We start from the raw sequence: 25,155 nt of genomic DNA on the forward strand, positions 1-25,155 counted from the left end.
AATAATATGAATTTGTGAGATTTAAATAACAGATAGATGACTGGGTCAGAGTTACAGTACATTGGAATTCTAAAATGTTATTTAGTTTCTGTCTCTTATGGAAAAATAAATAAAGTGCACATTTTGCAAATGTATTCCAAAAGTAGTTGGAAAGCTGAGCACATAATTGCTTTACAGTAGTACCCACCTATTTCCCAGAGCATAGAGAGTAAATGTGGGCATAGCTTTGTGAGGGTTGGAAGAAGAAACCTTTAACCATTGACAGTAGTTTTATACTGTTTTAAATAAATTTAAGCAAGAGTGGTGCTGCTTTACAAGGAAGGAGTTTGTGTGTGAATGGTGTTTTATTGTATCAAGGATGTGGTTTATGACAGATGTATTATTTATCTCTCCCTCTTTTTTTCCCCCCAATTTTAATATCTATTGTACAACTGTTTATTTAACTTTTACCTGTAAAATTATGTTAATGCATGTGTTATTGTTTCTATCATTTATTTGTATGATATTTCTATTGTATATCTGGTACAATGAAATTTTTTATTATGACTATGATGAGTGTTGACATGTAATCCTTCAACTATAGTCCGAAAGAGATGCGTTAGAAATTTCAGGAAAAATCCAGAAAATGCCTTCGGTATAATCAAGTTTACATTCACTTACATTTGTGGCACAGTGCCCAACAGAATTCACTTGCACACTGGCTGATAATGCAACATTAACTGGTAGGAATGTTTTCTAACAAAAACAGGTTTAGGTGCATACATTCATTCACTTAACTTTCCTGGTTTGGGCAAGTAGAAGTAACAGTTGCAATTTGGCAATTCCCAACTCATATACCTTAGGACTTTTTCCTTAACTCCACCCTTATCCAGCACTTCTCTGGCTGAGGATCTCAATACATAGGGGAACTATCCTCATCCCACTATAACAGGCTGTGTTGCCTAAAATCTGTCTGCACCAACTGCCCAACCAATAGCTATAGATACACCGAGGGATCACACAACGCAGGGAAATACGTAACAGGGAGATACCACACGTGCTGGGGAAGACAACACAGAGTAATAGGTAGGTGAGGGTTGGCGCTCCTACGATATCCTACAGATATCTGCCACAGGGGTATCTACATCTCCTAAGTGCTGTAGGCTGACTGTTTTTGAGATGTGGGTTTGCAGTGTTTAGTTCCATTTTATAACTTTGTCTAGACGTCTCGTTAGAAGTTATATGCTTGGGGTATTGAATTCAATTAATAGAAGTCAAAGTTATGAAAGAAAATATTACATGTGGCTTGGCATAGCTCTAATGTTGCGGTTGGGGAGTCAGGTGCAAGTGGCAGGCAAGTTATGATTTAACTTATGATATAATTTAAAATAGTAGAGGTCCACGAACAGTCTGACCTGTGGTTAAAGTAGCATCATCCGAGGGCCGGGACAGTGGTTTAGCACACTAGTGAGGATCTTTGGTATATGAGTCATGAGGCAATGAGTCATTGGTGCACTTTTCAGGATATGCAAGAATGCCAAGCTGAATGTACCGAGTGCACTGCCGCTTGATTTCTGTCTATCTGGTTGTTGTGCATCAGACAGCTGGGGATCTCGTAGTCTCTCTCTCTCTCTTCTCTCTATCTTCTCTCCCCTCTCGCTCTCTCTCTCTCTCTCCTTTCTTTAAATTTACCACTATCTATCAAAACAAGTGGGGTACAATGGAGTATGGAGTTAAAAGAATCAGCATTGAGAAATATTGGGAAAAAGAACTAAGAAGCACGGGAGTAAATTAAAATAACTAATAAAATTGTTTTATAAATTGACTCTTGAACAAAACCCTTTTCATATGCTCTTATTCTTCCAATAATTGCAGCTAAGAGGGTAAGGATGTAACTACCTCATAAGGTCCCATTATGAGGTCAGGTTAGTGACTCAACATTTAGACACATTTATAAAAGTTGCCATCAGTATAGCCAAAGTGTAAGTTAAAGCTAGACTGTTTAATTTACGTTTTGCAACAAATACATGACTGCATTTTCCTCCTTTGATAAGCCTGTCACAACATACACTCCTGTCATCAACTTTCATACTGGCTAAAACTACTCCAATTTTCTTTAGCAGTATCTGTGCGGAGTAGAGAAGCATATTTTGATGAGTAGAGTCGCAAATACATTAAAAACTGTGGTCCTAAGTATACAATTACATTCGTAAAAACAAATGTTGTATGGTTTCAGATAAACAAAGAATTACTATAATCACAGAAAATGACTAGGATCTTAAGGTGGCCACACACATTAGATGAAGGTCGGCTAAACCCGAGGATTTAGGAGAAACTGGCTGACCATGTAATGTATACGGAAATGTCCCGACTCTCCCTCGACCGGCGATGTCAGTGGGGAAGAAGGTTTGGGCATGTTGAATTACAACTTGGCTGATCCCTTTGTTCGTAAAGAGATAAGCCACTGCCAAGCCGAGCATGCATGTGTATGTATAAGAGGAATAGCTGTAGGCCAACAGCTATCTAAAGTGTATGCCCAGTGTATGCCCAGTTTTACACAGGTTTGTACTAACAGGTAAATATTTCACATACATACAATAAAATATGAACATCATACTTCCAATATCTTTTATCCTAATATAAAATCCCTTCTAGCATTCAAGTTCATTTTTAAGTGACAGTTTCGATTTCAAATGAAATAGCACATCAAGTAATGACCTTAATTGAAGCTAAAATACATTTTGATTAAGATTCATCTCTATTCCAAAGTGAAAGCACGAGGTTGCAAATAATATTCAATTAATCCCCTTTCAAAAAAAATATTTTGAAGTTTAACCCTTTCATGACCAACGGTCATTGATGACCATGTGTCCAGGTCAAATTTTCAATTTTTGATATGCACTTCTTTAAACGATAATATCTTTGGAACCGCTTTGAATATCACAACTATTTTTACTTTGCTTCTTTGTACAAGACTTAAGAGGCTTTTTTCTTGATTGGTTTAATTAATTCAGTGTTTTGAATCTTTATCATGCCCAGACAAATCAGAAAAAAATAAAAAACACTTTTTTGTAATTTTTTTTCTATCTATCTATCTATCTATCTATCTATCTATCTATCTATCTATCTATCTATATATATATATATACATATACATACATACATACATACATACATACATACACTGTAGAGCTCTGTAACAATTAGTCCTCTTCTCTCTCCGGCATCCTGGATTACTGTGAGGGGAGAGTGAAGAGGGCTATATACACACGACCATTATAAAAATTGCAGTCAACAACGAATCAACTATCAGTTTTTCATGGCTGTTTTGCATCAATGTGTTTCAAAATTTGAATCCATTTCCCAGCCGTCTGACAGCTTTTAACCGCCATTTGCCATCCGTTTTTCATGGATGAATTTTATTCGTTAGGGGTTTTTGTCTCAACCCGCTGAAAACAACACACTGCCCATGTAGATAGTGACGCAATACCACTGTAGATAGACCACATTGCCCACATAGATAGTGCCAGTGCCCACATAGATAGTACCTACAGTAAATAGTGCCAGAGTGCCCACATAGTGTCACAATTCTCCCTGTAGATAATACCCACATAGTGCCACACACAGTGCCCATGTAGATAGCGCCACAGTGTCCCCTGTAGACAGTGGCAATATAATGACACAGTACCCATGTAGATAATGCCACACACCCTGTATATAGCACCCCCTGTAGATAGCAGCACACTCCCAGTAAATAGCACCACCTCCCTGTAGATAGCAACAACCCCCCTGTATTAAGCCACATCCTCGCTGCAGATAGCACCACCCCACCCCTGTAAATAAAACCATCTTCCTGTAAATAGCACCACTGTAGCTCCCTGCAGGAGTGGAATCCCTCTGGCCGAAGATTCCACTCTTACAGGAAGCCAATATATGGACAGTGACATCAGGGGTTAACTCTAAAAGTGGAATCCCCTGCAAGAGCGGATATTCCGCTCCAGGAGTAGCCCCTGACATCTCTGTCCATATATGGATAATGACACCAGGGGCTTCTACAGTAGCGGAATACCCGGGCCAGAGTGTCAGTCGGGGATACCGCTCCTAGAGAGAGCCACTAACATCACTGTCCAAATGGACAGTGATGTCAGGGGCTCTCTCTAGAAGTGGAATCCCTGGCCAGTGTGATCTGACACCAGGGATCCCGCTCCTAGACTTAGTTCAGGTAGCGCTATCTACAGCGGGGGGAGGGGGTTGCTATCTGCAGGGAGGTGGCACTATCTACAGCGGGGAGTAAGAGACGGAGGGGGCTCCCTCTAGGAAGGGAATCCTTGGCCAGATCGCTGTCCGGGATTCAGATGCGGGAGGGACCTTAGGTGGCGCTATCTACAGAGGGTTTTGCGCTGCCTACAGGGGGTTGTGGGTGGTGCTATCTACAGCGGGAGGGAGGGGGTTGCTATCTGCAGGGAGGTGGCATCTACAGCGGGGAGTAAGAGACGGAGGGGGCACCCTCTAGGAAGGGAATCCTGGGCCAGATCGCTGTCCGGGATTCAGATGCGGGAGGGACCTTAGGTGGCGCTATCTACAGAGGGTTTTGCGCTGCCTACAGGGGGTTGTGGGTGGCACTATCTACAGTGGGGGGTGTATTCCGGGGCTCTCATAGTCCTGACCGACATGAGAGTGCAGCGCTGCTTACACTGAAGCAGCACTGCACTCATTAAACCCATTCCAGGCTGTCAACGTTTATACACGTGCTAACTGCACGGGGCATCGGCAGTTAGAACGTATATAGCCATATGGCAGTTGTGAAGGGGTTAAAAATATTCTTTGTTTTGAACGTATTATTGCCACCTTATAAGTTCCTTGATATGAGGCTATTTGGTCACAACTGCAGGACTCTTCCTTTAATAAGGGGTTTTAGTTAACATGGAGATTTTCTGGTTTTCCAGATGTTCCATCTCAGATATGCTGTACGACCTGTAGGTTTATGGTAGATTGAGGTTTGTATATCATTGTTTCACATGTATATGGTTATGTCCAGGAAATGTATTTGAGATTTTGAGTAGTTGAGAGTGAGTTTGATGGTAGGGTGCAACTTGTTTAAGTTTTTATGGAAAGAAAGCAGTTCATGTTCAGAGCCTGTCCAGATTATCAGCAGGTCATCAATGAACCGGAAATATGCTAGAGGTTTAGTGACGCAGGTTGATAAAAACTCCTCCCCTAGTTTAGCCATGAACAGGTTAGCATATTGTAGTGACATTTTGCTACCTATAGCGCTTCCCATACACTGATGATATATGTTTTTGTCAAATTAAATATAATTGTGATGGAGTACAAACCTGATAAGTTGTAGGGCTGGCTCTGTCGCTAGATTGATCTTTTGAAGAAAGTGGCATGCGGCTATGCCATTCCCATGGGAGATGTTAGAATACAGATGCTGTGATCTCTATTGAGCACAGCATCTTGGGTGTTATTCGGCCAGGTCGGAGACTAGCTCCGGTCCTGGCCATTACAGCAGGGTGTTAGCTGTAATATACAATTGACACCCTGAGGTGATGGTGCAGGCTCTGCTTCTGAGCCTGCACTATCACCGCAACGTAATGGTGCTGCGTCTTGCGGGAACCCCTTCCCAACAGCGCCGTATATACACGGTGGAGGTCGGGACGGGTTTAACTATTGAAAACAGTATATGTGGGTGATATGTGATGTTTCTACCCTATACACTGACATTCCACATGATAAAGCTAGAATGGCACTAGCGGATCCACCGACAAAGTATACAGACTATTCAGATGAGTTAGGGGAAAACATCTTATCAGAGACAGTTTTCCTTTTTAAACATAATCATTTTTCTTTTTATAAGCAATATTTTCCACATCTACAAGGAAACCCTGTGGGGGTGTGTTTCTCACCCTCCCTGGTCAATCTGTATATGTCAAGGCTGGGAGAGAGATAAATTTACACTGTGGATAATCCTATTGTGGGAGACATATGCTGGTGTGGACTTCATATTGATGACGTCCTCCTCATCTGGACAGTTCGCTCTCGTCTGTACCAGCATTTGTCTCCTACATTAATAATAATAATGAAAAAAATTAGATTTTTACACATGAAGTAGCAGAAGTGTCAATCACTTTTTTGATTTTTTTTACTGACAGGAAATAGTTCCAAAAATTTATTACATGCAGTCTATATAGAAAATCAATGACTGGCAACTCTATTTTGCATGTCCGTAGTTGCCATCCTAAACATGTTACCAAAAACCTCCCAATGACAGAATTTATTCAAGCTAGACAATGTTTTGCAGTGAGGAAAATGGTTTTGCTTAGAATGTAATTGTATTGCATGTAGATTGCCCAATCAACGATACAAACCAGCAATTCTCAAGAGGGCCAGACAAATGCGGAGTCTAAAATTTGTTCAGAAAACTTGTTTCTTGATAATAGTAACAAAAATACTACATCACACAGTGACAACTAGAGATGAGCGAACTTATGAAAAGTTCGGTTCGGCAGGTTCGCCGAATTTCATGAAAAAGTTCGATTCGGACCGAACTAGTTCTGACCGAACCTGTAATACAAGAAAGCCCCTAAAAATCGTGTATAACACTGTTTAAAAGGTCTAGAAACCCTGTATAACACTCTTAGGTCACCCATGAGTGTATCCAAGTACTTTTGAGCTGTCTTTAAGGCAAAGTTAGTGTCAAAGTTACACCAACATGTATGGCTATAGGAAAACGGATGGGACACGGTGATAACTAACAGAAAACACTGCACTTGTGCATGTTGTATGCTTAATGCATTGTTAAAAAAGGTACAAAAATTAACCATTTTTGGCGGCAGATGCCTGCCAGGGTTCATACATATAAGGTGGTAAAAGAAGAAGCAATGGCTTTTGACAAGCCCTCAAAAAATTTACCCTTTATGGTGGCAGATGCCTGCCGGGGTTCTTCCATACATGGATGTAAAAGCAACAAGCAATGGATTTTCACAAGCCCTCCAAAAATTGACCCTTTTTTTTGGCAGATGCCTGCCGGGGTTTTTCCATACATGGATGTAAAAGCAACAAGCAATGGCTTTTGACAAGCCCTCCAAAAATTTACCCTTTTTATTGACAAGGGTGAGTAGTAGCAGCACATTAAAAGACACTGGACGACAGTCACAGGACAAAGCCCTGTGGTGGGGCAGGCCTGCTTGTAGCAGACGGGCGGCAGTGGAGGTGTATTGGTGGTAGTAGAGGTAGCCAACACAGACAGCAAGGGTGGTAGACTGGTAGTAGCAGCAGCACATTAAAAAAAAAGAGACTGGACGACAGTCACAGGACAAAGCCCTGTGGTGGGGCAGGCCTGCTTGTAGCAGACAGGTGGCAGTGGAGGTGTATTGGTGGTAGTAGAGGTAGACTAGCCAACACAGACAGCAAGGGTGGTAGACTGGTAGTAGCAGCAGCACATTAAAAAAAGAGACTGGACGACAGTCACAGGACAAAGCCCTGAGGTGGGGCAGGCCTGCTTGTAGCAGACGGGTGGCAGTGGAGGTGTATTGGTGGTAGTAGAGGTAGCCAAAGGACAGCAAGGGTGGTAGTAGTAGTAGCAGCACATTAAAAAAAAAGAGACTGGACACTCACAGGACAAAGCCCTGTGGTGGGGCAGGCCTCAGGCCTGCTTGTAGCAGACGGCAGTGGAGGTGTATTGGTGGTAGTAGAGGTAGCCAACGGACAGCAAGGGTGGTAGTAGTAGTAGCAGTAGCAGCACATTAAAAAAAGAGACTGGACAGTCACAGGACAAAGCCCTGTGGTGGGGCAGGCGTCAGGCCTGCTTGTAGCAGACGGCAGTGGAGGTGTATTGGTGGTAGTAGAGGTAGCCAACGGACAGCAAGGGTGGTAGTAGTAGTAGCAGCACATTAAAAAAAAGAGACTGGACAGTCACAGGACAAAGCCCTGTGGAGGGGCAGGCCTCAGGCCTGCTTGTAGCAGACGGCAGTGGAGGTGTATTGGTGGTAGAGGTAGCCAACACAGACAGCAAGGGTGGTAGTAGTAGTAGCAGCACATTAAAAAAAGAGACTGGACAATCACAGGACAAAGCCCTGTGGTGGGGCAGGGCTGCTTGTAGCAGACGGCACTGGGGTGGATTGGTGGTAGAAGTAGTAGCAGCACCAACAGCACATTAAAAAAAGAGTGGACAGGACAGAATCCCGTAGTAGCAGGCGGCAGTAGCAGGCGGCAGCGGCAGCAGCAGCAGCAATGTCAGATCTAATCAGTGGCATCAGGCACAGGGGTTTTAAAATCCTCACCGATCCACGCTTGATTCATTTTCAGAAACGTGAGATTTTCCAAGCTGTTGGCGGACAATCTTGTTCGCTTAGGGGTGACGAAGCCCCCTGCCGCGCTGAATACCCTCTCTAACGCTACACTGGAGGGTGGACAAGACAGTACACCCATGGCAAACTGGGCCAGTTCTTGCCAATGATCCAATCTGCTGACCCAGACGTCCATGGGGTCTGGGATCAGCATTTCTGACGGAGAAAGGGCACAGTCCAGGTACGAGTGAACCTGGTTGTTTAGGTGCTGCACCTGGTGTAGGTCGGGGTTTTGGATGTAAAAATGTTGTCATCATATTTTCCAAACTAAATTGGCTGCTGCTGCTGCTGCCGCTGCTGCCGCGGCTGCCGCCTATTGCAGAGGTAGATCTGCCAGAGGCGGTGGAACGATGAGACAGTGGGGAGCGGAGAGTGGCCCCCCGGTCAGACATGCTTGCAGCAGGTGTTTGCCGTTTGAAAGCCGTGACAAGCTGGCTGCATAGCTTCTCTCGATAATAAGCCAATTTTGCCTCCCTCTCGGAAGGCGCAAAGAACTCCCCCATTCTGGCTTTATACCGAGGGTCTTAAAGTGTGGCTATCCAGTACTCATCTCTTTGCTTCATGCTAACAATACGACAGTCAGCGCGCAAGTAACGAAGCATACAGCTCGCCATCCTGGCCAGCGTTTCAGAGGGCCCGCTTGGTTCCATCTCCGCCCCATACTGCCATGGTTGTCCATCATCAAGGTCGTCGTCAGACTCGTCATCACCACCATCACTGTCATGTTGTGCGGCTGCCTCGTCCCCTATCCCTTCCTGTGATTCCATCTCCAAATCCAGCTCCTCTTCAGGTCCTGTTTCCTCATCCTCATCCTCCTCCTCCTCCTCAACATCCATAGCCAGATGTGATCCTTCCTCCATCCTTTGCTGAATCATCGCTGTGAGCGTTTGCTCCATAATGAATATCAGCGGCATAACATCGTTCATTCCACTAGCGTCACGGCTCACAAATTGTGTGGCCTCTTCAAAGGGCCTCAAAACACGACATGCATCTCTAACCAGCTGACAGTACCTGAGCTCGAAATTACACTGGCTCCAAACGCTGCCCGTCTGCTGCATCAGGAAATCATTCACGGCTTTCCGCTGTTCGTACAGACGGTCCAACATGTGCAGGGTGGAATTCCAGCGTGTTGGAACGTCGCAAATCAGGCTGTGTTCTGGGAGATTGTTTTGACGCTGCAAGTCCAGGAGGGCGTGCTTAAATGCATACGATTGTCTAAAGCGAAGGCAAACCCTCCTGGACATGGCCAGCACACCCTTCAATCCAACATATGACTTTAAGAAGCGTGTTATGACCATATTGATCACATGTGCCATGCAAGGAGCGTGTGTCAGGTGACCTAGACGCAGTGCAGCCACAACGTTCTTCCCGTTCACACATTGCCCAGTGTGAGTTTCAGAGTAGACAGCCAGCGTGCGATTTCCTCCTTGATGCACAGCAGCAGCTCCTGCCCTGTGTGGCTTTTCTCGCCCAGGCTCAGCAGGTGTAAGACAGCGTTGTGGCGCTTCACCTTGCACCTATGAAAAGAGGAGGGAGGAGGAGTGGAAGATACGCTGTGTCCTGTCGGGGACGGGAAGACCTCCAAGGAGGAAGGCAAGGAGGAGGAGGAGGAGGAGGATGGTAGGCGTCTGGTGTCCGGAGTTGAACCAGAAAATACAAGCGTGGAGGTGGTAATGCCTGGCATTGCTGCGGTGGTGCATCGGACTGCAAAATATTGACCCAGTGGGCCGTGAAAGACATGTACTCTCTCTGCCCATAGTTGCTGCTCCACGTGTCGACGGTGGCATGTACCCTGCTGCACACGGATAATTGCAAGGACTGGCACACCTTTTCCTCCACATGCTTGTGCAAGGCAGGGACAGCTGTTTTGGAGTAGTAATGTCGGCTAGGTATTCGCCACCTAGGCTAAGCGCACGCCATCAATTGCTTGAAGCCGGCGGAGTCGACCAGGTGGTACGGCAGCGACTGCACCACCAACAACTTAGCCAGGTGTGAATTAAGCCGCACGACAAGTGGATGACTGGGTATATATTGTTGCTTATTGGACAACGATTCCGTAATGGATAACTGACGGGACGTAGGAGGAGCACTAGATGACAGTGATGATGATGATGATGACAATGACATGGTGGATAAGGCCTGGCTACTACTTAGATGACAGGGACTCGGAGAAGCAGCAGCGGAAGAGGGGTCTTCATTAGATGTACATGATGATGGTGGGGCATGTCGATTGTCCCACATGGCCTTGTGATGCCGCTCCATGTGTTTACGTAGAGCGGTAGTTCCTACATTGCTGCCCTGCCCACGTCTTACTTTCTGCTTGCAAATACGGCACTGTGCCAGGTTTTCGTCCTCCGGGAAGGTACAGAAAAATTGCCACACGGCAGAGTACCATAAAGAGGTAGTACCACGTCCACCACCACCACAACCACCCGAGCTTGCCCCTTGTCTGGCAGGCTTTTTTCGGGAGCCTACACCAGCATCTGTGTCGCCGTCACCGGCTCCTGAGGCTGACCCTACCGCTGCAACGTTTTGCAGATTGACTTCTGCCCCTACCTCGGCTTGGCTGTTTATCACGTCCAGTGCCGCCACTACTACTCTCCTCCTCTGACGCCGTCATCACCTCATCACCTGGTTCCCACGTCCTGTCTAAAACAACATCATCATCATAGCCTTCCTCATCATCCCCGCCACTTCTGTCACTGTGTTGTGAATGTGATGTGACATCATGGCGGGCTCCATGCCCCCCCTCATTACTGCGTCTGCCCCCACCAACACCCCCACTACCGCAGCTATGCGTCTCGGACATCGCTCCCACCTCCACCACCGCCGCAACACACTCCGTTGGCTGACTCGCGGAAAACAAATCATCATCATCATCATCATCACTATGTTGTTCAGTATCTTCCTTCGCACCCGAGGAGATGTCTCTTAGGACTCTCAGGAAAGATGGCTTCCCGCTAGGAAGGGGGAGCGAAGACATAGATGATGGAATGGAAACGCTAGAAATACCTATATTACTACTGTCACTGTGCCAATGAACTGTAGAGGATCTGGAATCCAACGAAACCTGGCTTGAAGCCAGATCGTCAGAGTCTTCCTGCTGAGATGACCGCGAGCCAGCCAACCAGTCCACAATGGCCGTATTGTCTAAAGTAACCCGCCCACCGGAGGAGATGGACAAGTCTGGCTTGCTGATACTACTACCAGCAGGCACATGGCAGCTGCTACTAGTGGAACAGGGCACATGTCTTGTGCCACAAATGCTGGTACTGGGTCTGGCACAAACAGATCCAACATTTGGACTGGAAGAGGAGACGGCATGGGTGTTTTTTCCTCTACCCCGTCCTTTCACAACCTTTTTTTTCCCAGACATTTCAGAGCCCCTTCTAAAAGCGTATTCACACACTGACAAAGGCTTGCCAAATGGCAATGAATGATAATTTCTATCAGCCACGCCGCAGTGCACTCAGGGAATGCTGGGCCTTGTAGTACTACTACTACTACCCCTACTACAAAGGCTGCCTGTATTGCAAGTTGTATTATTATTTGTTTGTTATGTTAACGTCCCGGGGATGAGCCCCTTCTAAAAGCGTATTCACACACTGACACTGGCTTGGCAAATGGCAATGAATGAGAATTTCTATCAGCCTCGCTGCAGTGCACTCAGGGAATGCTGGGCCTTGTAGTACTACTACTACCACTACTACAAAGGCTGCCTGTATTGCAAGTTGTATTGTTATTTGTTTGTTATGTTAACGGGCCGGGGATGAGCCCCTTCTAAAAGCGTATTCACACACTGACACTGGCTTGGCAAATGGCAATGAATGAGAATTTCTATCAGCCACGCCGCGGTGCACTCAGGGAATGCTGGGCGTTGTAGTACTACTAGGCTGCCTGTATCGCAAGTTGGATTGTTATTTATGTTAACGGCCGGGTTTGAGCCCCTTCTAAAAGCGTATTCTATTCACACACTGACACTGGCTTGGCAAATGGCAATGAATGAGAATTTCTATCAGCCTCGCTGCAGTGCACTCAGGGAATGCTGGGCCTTGTAGTACTACTAGACTGCCTGTATTGCAAGTTGGATTGTTTGTTATGTTAACGGCCGGGGATGAGCCCCTTCTAAAAGCGTATTCACACACTGACAAAGGCTTGCAAAATGGCAATGAATGAGAATTTCTATCAGCCACGCCGCAGTGCACTCAGGGAATGCTGGGCCTTGTAGTACTACTACTACCACTACTACAAAGGCTGCCTGTATTGCAAGTTGTATTGTTATTTGTTTGTTATGTTAACGGGCCGGGGATGAGCCCCTTCTAAAAGCGTATTCACACACTGACACTGGCTTGGCAAATGGCAATGAATGAGAATTTCTATCAGCCTCGCTGCAGTGCACTCAGGGAATGCTGGGCCTTGTAGTACTACTACTACCACTACTACAAAGGCTGCCTGTATTGCAAGTTGGATGCAACGGGGATGACCCCCTTATAAAAGCGTATTCACACACTGGCTGAGTAGTGAGTAGTGGATGAGCCCCTTCGATTTCTGGATTCCTGCCTTTTAGATTCCTAAAGCTTTCCCTTACTGCACAGTGATGCTATTCCTACAGCTCCTGTCTGTAAAATGGCCGCTAAGCTCCGTGCATAGACTTTTATTGCAGGCTTGAGCCCGCCCCTATGCTGCCTCCCGATTGGCTGGGATAGCCGTTTGCAAGGCATTATGGGGTAGCCTGATGTCAGGTGATCTTGTGAAATCCTCCATTTTAGATGTAACATGTGACAGGCGCCAAAATGTAGCCGGGTTCGGCCGAAGCCGGTGAAGTTCGGATTCGCTGCGAACCGAACTTTTCCGGAAGTTCGGACCGAAACCAGGTTCGGTTGTCCCGGTTCGCTCATCTCTAGTGACAACATACACGTATGGTCACTTTTAGTATACAATATAGTGAAATTTTTTCTGAGGTCATTACAACAATCAAGAAATACCTACCTGTGTTATACAGATATGGCAACTCTTCTGGGCTTCTTCGATTGACAACATTGTTTCTCCAAGTATGTTTCAAGACTCTATTACATCAGCCAAATCAACTTGGTTGAATTCTACAGGTTCTTGATCGGCGCTTGTTTGCTCCTTTCACAAGGAGCTTTGTACGGGGACGAGCGCTCGTTATTCCAATTGCTCATCCCCATACACTTCTATCATGTCGGCAGCACATCTCCCTGTTTACACGGGGAGATGTGCTGCTGAAAACAATAATATTTTTGGCTGCATAAACAATACAAATGCTCGTTCATCGGCTGATCGTTGCCCTGTTTACACAGGGCCATTGGCCTGTGTAAAAGGACCATTACCCTGGATACCAGATTCCCTAAAGACCTTTTTTTACTGAGAGTTCAATCATGGTCACTATACCATGATCGGCTTTTCTGCTTTTTTCAATTAAATTTTTTAGACTAACTTTTATAGTTGTACACTTTTTCTGAATTGGTATGTGTTAGGCCTGATTTACACGAGCGTGTTCGTTTTGCACGCGCAAAAAACGCTGCGTTTTGCGCGCGCAAAGGGCATTTGACAGCTCCGTGTGTCATCCGTGTATGATGCGCGGCTGTGTGATTTTCGCGCAGCCGCCATCATAGAGATGAGGCTAGTCGACGCCCGTCACTGTCCAAGGTGCTGAAAGAGCTAACTGATCGGCAGTAACTCTTTCAGCACCCGCGACAATGAGTTCCGATCACAATATACACCAACCTGTGAATCAAAAAAAGACGTTCATACTTACCATGAACTTCCTGCTTCCTCCAGTCCGGTCTCCCGGCCGTTGCCTTGGTGACGCGTCCCTCTCTTGTCATCCGGCCCCACCTCCCAGGATGACGCGGCAGTCCATGAGACCGCTGCAGCCTGTGATTGGCTGCAGGCTGTGCTTGGCCTGTGATTGGCTGCAGGCTGTGCTTGGCCTGTGATTGGCTGCAGCTGTCACTTGGACTGAATTGTCATCCCGGGAGGTCAGACTGGAGGAAGAAGCCGGGAGTTCTTGGTAAGTCAGAACTTCTTTTTTTTGTTACACGTTCATGTATATTGTGATCGGAAGTCACTGTCCATGGTGCTGAACCAGTTTAACTCTTTCAGCACCGTGGACAGTGACTGTCTCCTGCCGTCGCGTACCCGAACATTTTTTGCCGGGTTCGGTCAAAACGAGTTCGGCCGTACCCGGTGAAGTTCGGTGCGCTCATCTCTAATTTGACACTCCGTTTGGATGTTTGTAAACAGAAAAGCACGTGGTGCTTTTCTGTTTACATTCATCCTTTTGACAGCTCTTGCGCGAATCACGCAGTTCGCACGGAAGTGCTTCCGTGTGGCATGCGTGGTTTTCACGCAACCATTGACTTCAATGGGTGCGTGATGCGCGAAAAACGCACGATTATAGAACATGTCGTGAGTTTTACGCAACGCACTCGCGCTGCGCAAAATTCACGCATCGTCTACACTGCCCCATAAACTAATATAGGTGCGTACGACACGCGTGAAAAGCACGCGCGTCGCACGCGCGTATATTACGCTCGTGTAAATGAGGCCTTATACTGTTCCCTTAAAATTATAAGGGAGTTTCTCTTGTTTTTTAAAACCACAGAAAAGGCCATACTCACAGATTAGGTGGTGGGTAAAAAAAACCCGTTCCAAACAGGACGCAACCAGGTCAGAGAATGCTGTTGAAGGGAAGTGCCCAGGTGTGTTTAAATAATGATAGCCACTCCCACTAACCTTGAGGGGGAGTGGTGTGTTGGGCATGGAAGTAAATGTGTAATAATAATAAATAAATAATGAAGTACTGTGTATAGCGTACATGTGAGGTATAGGGGACATGACTAAGTGTAGTGAGTAGAAATCAGGGCTGTGAGTGAAACAAAAACGTGAGTGTAGTGTGTAAAACATGGAGGCATAGTGTTTGGATAGTGAGGCACAGCATATATAAATAATGAAGTACTGTGTATAGCGTACATGTGAGGTATAGGGGGCATGACTAAGTGTAGTGAGTAGAAATCAGGGCTGTGAGTGAAACAAAAACGAGAGTGTAGTGTGTAAAACATGGAGGCATAGTGTTTGGATAGTGAGGCACAGCATATATCGCCGAATAGCAGCCTATTTAGAACGCCCATACTGTAAGAGAGCGGGCTGCACTGCATGCAGTACCAAACATCCGCACACCAGGCTATCCCAGCATCATAAGACCCGGGCGCGCCCTGAAATAAAGTATGTACAATGCAAGTAACCATGAAAAAACATGGAGTATTTTACCACATGTTTTTTCATGGTTACTTACATTGTACATACTTTTTTTCAGGACGCGCCCGGGTCTTCTGATGCTGGGATAGCCTGGTGTGCGGATGTTTGGTACTGCATGCAGGGCAGCCCGCTCTCTTGCAGTATGGGCGTTCTAAATAGGCTGCTATTCGGCGATATATGCTGTGCCTCACTATCCAAACACTATGCCTCCATGTTTTACACACTACACTCTCGTTTTTGTTTCACTCACAGCCCTGATTTCTACTCACTACACTTAGTCATGCCCCCTATACCTCACATGTACGCTATACACAGTACTTCATTATTTATTTATTATTATTACACATTTACTTCCATGCCCAACACACCACTCAACCTCAAGGTTAGTGGGAGTGGCTATTATTATTTAAACACACCTGGGCACTTCCCTTCAACAGCATTCTCTGACCTGGTTGCGTCCTGTTTGGAACGGGTTTTTTTACCCACCACCTAATCTGTGAGTATGGCCTTTTCTGTGGTTTTAATTACATTCTATGTCCCATTTTTTTGCATATCTTAGATTTTGGAACGAAAAGTTCTAGGTAGGGACTCGCAAGTGTGGGGATCCGTGACGTGGATTGCGAGCTTGCGTTTTTTTGGCCAGAACAACAACTAATACCCCATGTTTTTTCATGGTTACTTACATTGTACATACTTTTTTTCAGGACGCGCCCGGGTCTTCTGATGCTGGGATAGCCTGGTGTGCGGATGTTTGGTACTGCATGCAGGGCAGCCCGCTCTCTTGCAGTATGGGCGTTCTAAATAGGCTGCTATTCGGCGATATATGCTGTGCCTCACTATCCAAACACTATGCCTCCATGTTTTACACACTACACTCTCGTTTTTGTTTCACTCACAGCCCTGATTTCTACTCACTACACTTAGTCATGCCCCCTATACCTCACATGTACGCTATACACAGTACTTCATTATTTATTTATTATTATTACACATTTACTTCCATGCCCAACACACCACTCAACCTCAAGGTTAGTGGGAGTGGCTATTATTATTTAAACACACCTGGGCACTTCCCTTCAACAGCATTCTCTGACCTGGTTGTGTCCTGTTTGGAACGGGTTTTTTTACCCACCACCTAATCTGTGAGTATGGCCTTTTCTGTGGTTTTAATTACATTCTATGTCCCATTTTTTTGCATATCTTAGATTTTGGAACGAAAAGTTCTAGGTAGGGACTCGCAAGTGTGGGGATCCGTGACGTGGATTGCGAGCTTGCGTTTTTTTGGCCAGAACAACAACTAATACCCCATGTTTTTTCATGGTTACTTACATTGTACATACTTTTTTTCAGGACGCGCCCGGGTCTTCTGATGCTGGGATAGCCTGGTGTGCGGATGTTTGGTACTGCATGCAGGGCAGCCCGCTCTCTTGCAGTATGGGCGTTCTAAATAGGCTGCTATTCGGCGATATATGCTGTGCCTCACTATCCAAACACTATGCCTCCATGTTTTACACACTACACTCTCGTTTTTGTTTCACTCACAGCCCTGATTTCTACTCACTACACTTAGTCATGCCCCCTATACCTCACATGTACGCTATACACAGTACTTCATTATTTATTTATTATTATTACACATTTACTTCCATGCCCAACACACCACTCAACCTCAAGGTTAGTGGGAGTGGCTATTATTATTTAAACACACCTGGGCACTTCCCTTCAACAGCATTCTCTGACCTGGTTGCGTCCTGTTTGGAACTGGTTTTTTTACCCACCACCTAATCTGTGAGTATGGCCTTTTCTGTGGTTTTAATTACATTCTATGTCCCATTTTTTTGCATATCTCTTGTTTTTTAAACACTAGATGTAGTGTTTCTACTGGACATACAGAATTAAATATGTTAATTAATCTCAATAGCACCTGTGAATAGAATGTGAGGCTTGATTTTAACCCAAGGCTTTAGGCCTCGTGCACACTTCTGACACCGTTTTCACGGCCGTTTTTGACGGATCCGTGTGCCCGTTTTAGCGGCCGTGTGCACTTTGTGTTTCCATTTCCGAGCATGGTACTGTCCAGGGTGCTGAAAGAGTTAATGGGCTGCACTGATCGGCGGTAACTCTTTCAGCACCCTGGACAGTACCATGCTCAGCGCTCGGAAAATAAAATTGTAATGTAATAGAAAAAAAAAAAATACAGTTCATACTTACTTTCCTCCTGTCCGGCCTCCAGCGCTGACGTTTCATCCATGTCGCTGCTGCAGCCAATCACAGGCTATAGTGGCGGTCATGCACGTCAGGATGACGTTAGAAGGCTGGCCTCCAGGGATGACACTTCATCCCACGTGACCGCCTCTTCAGCCAATCACAGGCTGCAGCGGCCTCTGCAGCCAATCACAGGCTGCCGCGTCAGAAAGGAAGGTCAGACTGGAGGAAGAAGAGGGACTCGTCACCAAGACAACGACCGGGTACGTATGAACTGATTTTTTCTCTATCAGTGATTGATAGAGACAAGTGGCTGCCGATTAGTGTCATATTTCTGTAATGTTTTTCTGCCCGCCCAGCCGTTGCTAGGCAACGGCTCCGTCACACACGGACGGCACACGGATGCGTTCCGTGTGCCTTCAGTTTTTTTGACGGCCCTTTTGACTTGCATGGGCCTCACGGTCACGGAATCTCGGACCAAAGTAGGACATGCTCTACTTTGGATCGGAACGGAGCAACGGGACCTGTCAAAAAAACTGAAGTGTGCATGGCCCCATTGAAATGAATGGTTCAGGGTGCTAGCCGTCAGAAAAAATGGCTAGCACCCTGAAGAAAAACACTGAAGTGGGCATGGGGCCTTAGTATCAGAGATTAGATTATTTAGGACCCAGTGTTTGGTCTAAAACCCGTAAGTGTTCTTCTACAATTTCTTGTTCTATGCTATGATGATTTTAAAGTGATGAAATAAACAAATATATATTTTTTTTACTGCGCAAAATAGTGCTGGAAAAGTTTTGTTTTTTTCTGCATTGGCAGCATTCAAGAGTTTCTCTACCAGTTCCTCTAAGGTTCCTACAGTTCCTCTAAGGTTTCTACAGCCAAAATCTTGCATGCTGACTTCTTGCGGAACTGGCGAGAGGCCAAGAAATCTTTAAATCCGTCACCCACTTCTAGATTCCTCCTCAGTTCGGTCCCTGAGATAGTGTGGCTCCGTCTCCCTCAATCTTTATGGATTACCAAATCCTTTCATGTGTCGCTCCTTAAACCTCTGGCTTTAACCAGTGCAGAACTAGTATATTTTGAGCATTCAGGACCAGACATCGTTTAGCCATTTTTAGCACCTGTTAAACGGCTAAAACTTTTTTATTTGTTGGGCAAGCGACGTATTTTTTTAATTTTTTTTACTATGTTCTGTCCCTCAAAGACCTTTGGAGGACTTTATTTTCTTACACCTTGATTTTCCACTGTAAGGGTATGTGCACACGATGAGAGGCTTTTACGGCTGAAATGACAGACAGTTTTCAGGAGAAAACAGCTGCCTCGTTTCAGCCGTAAAAGCTCCTCCTCGTATTATGCGAGGCGTCTGTGACGCTCGTAAATCTTGAGCTGCTCTTCATTGAGTTCAATGAAGAACGGCTCAAATTACGTTGCAAAGAAGTGCCCTGCACTTCTTTGCCGAGGCAGTCAATTTACGCGTCGTTGTTTGACAGCTGTCAAACGACGACGCGTAAATTACAGGTCGTCTGCACAATACGTCGGCAAACCCATTCAAATGAATGGGCAGATGTTTGCCAACGTATTGTAGCCCTATTTTCAGGCGTAAATCGAGGCATAATACGCCTCGTTTACGCCTGAAAATAGGTCGTGTGAACCCAGCCTTACTGGGGCTGCACAGCAGTACATATATATGCACACATGTATAATGTGTATGTGTATATTTTTCTGCATTTGTGTGTGTGTGCCTGAGTGGGTGTGGCTACCAGAGTGTGATATCTGTGGTGTTATATAGGACTGCACGTAACATCTAAATTATCTGTACTCAGAGAGAAGTTGCTGTGTTTTATCTGCGACATTACATAGGACTGCAGGTAACATATACTACATTATCTGTAATCGGAGAGTTATCACTTTGTGTTTTCTGTGGTGTCTCATAGGAGTGTATGCGTGTGCGCATGTGCCTGTGTGTTTGTGTGTGTGTGTGTGTGTGTGTGTGTGTGTCTACATATATATATATATATATATATATATATATATATATAATTTGCCTGTATGTCATATGTGCCTTCGTATATTTGTATATGTTCCAGTATGTGTACATATGTGCCTGTGTGTGTATATACTGTATAATTGTCCCGTGTGTGTGTGTGTGTGTGTGTCAGTCTGTCCAAATATGTCTTTGTGTATGTACAGTATATATGTTCCAGTATGTGTGTGTCTATATATGTGGTTAATTTTTTATTTGTGAATGGCAGCAATAGAGTCCTTCACAGGGCGCCATCCAACCTAAGGCCGGCCCTGCTCGTTCCAATGAGAGAATATAAATGCACAATCTCTGCTGCTATGAAGTGTTCAGAGCTACTTTTAATAGATTTTCATTAACAGAATACCAAAGTTGTTAAGAAGTCAAAAGATGTGTAAATTACAAAACAGCCCCAATGGGATTACTGTTAAGAAATGTAATGTATTACTTATTTTGTGACTGTAATCTATACAGCACATTTCATAACTGGGGTTGAGATTTCTTTTTTTAACTACTTGTTTATTTTGCACAGTTGATTAGAGATGAGCAAATCAGCAAAAATTTGGATTTGCATGACGTATATCAAGTTTTCCCCTTCAAACACTGAATTGAATGCTTCTAGAGGAAAACTTTATTTAGAAAAACAGCAGCACAAATATATATTTATATCTATTTTAAGTAAATCTGGGTGGCAAACAATATTGCTGGCATTAAAGCACCCTAGATGGTTGGCACAACTTTTCTCTAGAGTCCCGAACAGCAAACCTGCCTTTTTATGCAGGCATTTGGGAGCAGTAATGGCAATATGTATTTTTAGGTCAAAGTTCATCTTAATGCTTCTATTCTGAAGTTTTGTTTTACCGTATTAATTGATATAGCTTTAAATACTTCAAAATGTTTAAGATTTGTAATCTTTATTTTCTAGATACTATCAGTTAAATTAGAGTCAATACATTTGTAATATTACAAACCTATATCTTTTTCATTGTTTGTTACTCTCCTACTGCTTCTACATTAAAACAACATTTTTGTGATACTGTTATAGACACATTTGTATTAGCTTTATATGTGTAGAATTGTGGATTTATTGCCTTCATTTTCTTATACATAGCACTGTTAGTTTTTTTATTATACCTCTGTTGCTTTATCTTTATTTCCTGTACTGTGTAATATAGATAGCATTGCCTGAGGAAAAATAATAAAATCCTAAGAGATTAAAGTACAAAAAAGGCAATGAAAGTGAGTATAGGTTCACACCTTGTTGGGAATTATGTTAGGATTTATTTGTTTTTTTTCCCCCAACTTTTTTAAAGCATCTCAATATATATAGGTTCCCACCTTATAGAAGACACCTTGCCGTGGCAGGTGGGCTCACACAATTTGATCAAAATGTGCGCTAAGAACCTCACTATTTGTAAGTAGATTCTGCATTAATGCATATTTATTTATCTGTAGTGCTTAGGTGGCATTAGTGGTCGCAGAGTGCTGTCGCCCTTTTTTTGTGTTCTTTATAAATTTGCAGTCACAGGCATTTTTGCACCTGTATACAAGTTTTGTTTCATTTAGCTGGAATGTGCTGTTCAAACTTTTGTGTTTATGTGATTCATATATGTGGGGTTTGTGACTGGTTCCATTTTTGTATCTTGTACAACTCCCAATCTACCCTGGGTGATTTTAATTAGTTTAATGCTGGTTCCTACTATCCCCAGATATATGTAGGCTTAGTCCCAGTTCTGGGTGTATGTGCAGCATAGGTTCCCAACTTATAGGGGACACCTTGTCGTGGAAGGTGGGCTCACACAATTTGATCAAAATGTGCACTAAAAACCTCACTATTTGTAAGTAGAGTAGAGTTTATCTGTAGTGCTTAGGTGGCTTTAGTGTTCGCAGAGTGCTGTCATCATTTTTTTGTGTGCTATATATATATATTGTAGTGTCCACGGCCTCGGACTGTCGGGATTACTCACCCCCTGACGACCGCAGCCATGGATTTGTGAGAGCCGGCCCCCATCTCCTCCCCAGGAGACTCCAGCGCTCACTTCTGCTCCATTCTGCTGTGTCCCATAGGATACGCGCACACGCTCATGCCCGGCCTGAAAGGGCCAGGAGCGCACAAAAAAATAATCATCAATTAACCCATGATCACCCTGGACTATAAAAAGGGCTCTGCCCTTTCACTCATTGCCTGAGTATTGTTGTGTTTACCCATGTTAGTCTTGCAAATGGTCCCTTAGTGTTATCCTGTTCCCAGTGTTCCCGTACCTGCTACCTGTATCCTGTATCCCGTGCTACTGTTGTTCCTGTGCCTTAGAAAGTTGGTCGCGTTGTGCAATCGGTGACGCCTGCTGTCTTACACCACGCCTGGTGTCTGCTGCCAAGGTCCCATCTGAGCATAGCCGCTACTACTGTCTGAACTGCTACAGGTACCCTTGTGCTTGGACTATAGACATTGACTTGGTACACTGTTTGGCCAGCTGCTATCCAGCTACAGCAGTAAGGCCCAGTAGGTCCACATACCCACAGATCGTGACAACATGCTGGTCAACCCAAGACCGTGACGACATCACAAGCCATGCATGCGGATATGCTAGTCTGCCAATTACGACAGGACTTACTCCTCCAGGCGGTGAACGCCATTACACATCAGCTGGATGCACAAGCTGCAGTCATCTCCGCATCCGTTCCTGTTGCTCAAGCTGTTCCTCCTGCTACACCTCTTGTCAGACCAGTGCTGACTCCCAATTCTCGCTGCCACTAACTCCTCGCTACGACGAAGACGCGAGGACCTGATGGGGATTTCTGAACCAGTGCCAGATCCACTTCAGTCTACATGCCAGAGCATTTCCCACTGATGGCATAAGGATCACATTTATAGTCTCACTCCTTACTGGCAAGGCCCTAGCATGGGCATACCCTATTTGGAAACGTCAGGGACCAGAGACCCGTGACTTCCAGTGTTTCCTACAGACTTTTCACACAGTATTTGAAGAACCTGGATGAGTCTCCTCAGCAGCTGCATCTCTTCTAAACCTTCGCCAGGGGGTCCCCTCCGTCAGCGAGTACGCCATTCAGTTCCGCAACCTGGCGGCAGAGCTGTCCTGGAATAACGAGGCCTTGGTGGCTACATTCTGGCAGGGTCTGTCTCCTAAAATTAAAGACGAGCTTGCCGCTCGTGATCTGCCACCTACTCTAGATGACCTCATACTTCTTGCCACCCGGATTGACATAAGGACCCGGGAGCAGTCCCAAGTTGTTCGTTGAGAGAGAAGATTCCCTAAGCTGGCTCCTATCTTCCAGCAATCCCTGTTGCCCTCACGAGTTGTCCCACCAGAAGAGCCTATGCAGGTGGACCGGCTCAAACTGTCTGCCCAGGAGGAACACCACAGACACACTACAGGACTTTGTTTGTATTGCGGCCTCAGAGGCCATGTTGTGCGTTTGTGCTCTCAGAAGCAAAATGAAACTCCAATGCCTAGGATTGGCTGGAGAGACAACCCTAGGTGGAACGGCACTAGATATAAAGTTCTCATCAAAACTGTCCATTCCCGTGACCATAGTGCCTGGTGAAGACACTACGGGTCTCTGCATATCTGGACTCAGGGTCCGCAGAAAACTTCATCCAAAAAGACCTACTGGATCTTCTCCAGTTGCCCACAGTCCTTCTGGAGATGTCTTTGGCTGTTGCCTCGGTGAATGGACTGCCTCTGCCCGACCCGATTGTATCTAAAACCAAGCCGCTGAAGCTCCAAGTTGGAGCCCTTCATTCAGAACTAATTTTGTTTCTTGTTTTGCATAAAGCCGTTAATCTTGTCCTACTGGGCCTGCCTTTGCTCCGACTACATGCACCAGTAATGGACTGGAATTCCAGAGAAGTTCTCCAATGGGGCTCCAAATATTGCAGCTGCTGTCTGTTACAGATTCATCCTGTCCAGCCTCCTCTGCCTCAGTCATTGGCAGGATTACCCCCTCATTTCTCTCAGTTTGTGAATGTCTTCAGCAGGAAGGAGGCTGAGATGCTTCCCCCATACCGGGCTTATGACTGCCCCATTGAACTCGTTCCAAATGCGTCCCCTCCCCGTGGTCAGATATACCATCTCTCCTTGCCAGAGACTCAGTCTGTCGGCCTATATCAATGAAAATCTGGAGAAGGGTTTCATACAAGAATCCTCCCTCCCGGCCGGGCCGGGTTCTCCTTTATCAAGGAAAAAGACGGATCTCTTCGGCCTTACATTGACTACCGTGGTCTCAATCAAGTCACGGTCAAGAACAAATATCCGTTGCCACTACTTTCTGAACTATTTGACCGCAGATGAGGATCCAAGATCTTCTCTAAGCTAGAGTTGTGCGGGACTTACAATTTGATCCGAATTCTTTAAGGTGATGAGTGGAAGACGGCGTTTAACACTCGAGACGGGCACTACGAATACCTGGTGATGCCCTTCGGTATGTGTAATGCTCCCGCGGTCTTCCAGGAATTCCTCAATGATATCTTCCAAGATATTCTCTATGTCTGTGTTGTGGTGTATCTCAATGATATTCTGATTTTCTCTCCAGATCCGACGACTTATCAGAGGCATGTTCGTCAATTTCTACTGCGATTAAGGGAGAATCGTTTGTATGCCAAGCTGGAGAAGTGTGTCTTTGAAAACAACTCTCTGCCCTTCCTGGGTTACATCATCTCGGGTCAAGGTTTCAAGATGGATCCTGAGAAAGGGAAGTCCATGCTGGAATGGCCACGTCCTCAGTGCCTACAGTCCATACAACATTTTTTGGGATTCACCAACTTCTACTGCCAGTTTATCCCAAACTTCTCATTATTGATGGCTCCCATCTCTACCCTTACCAAGAAGTGTGTGAACGCCAAGGTGTGGACTCCAGAGGCAGAATCTTCATTAATTAGCCTCAAGAATGCCTTTACCTCAGCCTCAATCCTTCAGCATCCTGACATCTCTCGATAGTTCTCGTTGGAGGTGGACGCTTCCTCTGTTAGTGCAGGTGCACTTCTGTTCCAGAGAGTCCTCAAAGGAAAGGCAGTGATATGTGGCTATTACTCGAGACTTTTTTCCTCCACAGAGTGCAATTACTCTATTGGGGATCGGGAGTTGCTGACCATTAAATTGGCTCTGGAGGAGTGGAGACATCTGCTAGAGGGCACAGCCATACCCTGATATACACCAACCACAAGAAACTTACATATCTCCAGTCGGCTCAACGGCTGAACCCCCTTCAAGCCAGGTGGTTGCTGTTCTTCGCCTGGTTCCAGTTTGTGCTCCACTACCGGCTCACGGACAAAAATGTGAGGGCCGATGCCCTGTCCAG

This window comes from Rhinoderma darwinii, chromosome 5, assembly GCF_050947455.1.
Source record: "Rhinoderma darwinii isolate aRhiDar2 chromosome 5, aRhiDar2.hap1, whole genome shotgun sequence".
Lineage (NCBI taxonomy): Eukaryota > Metazoa > Chordata > Amphibia > Anura > Rhinodermatidae > Rhinoderma > Rhinoderma darwinii.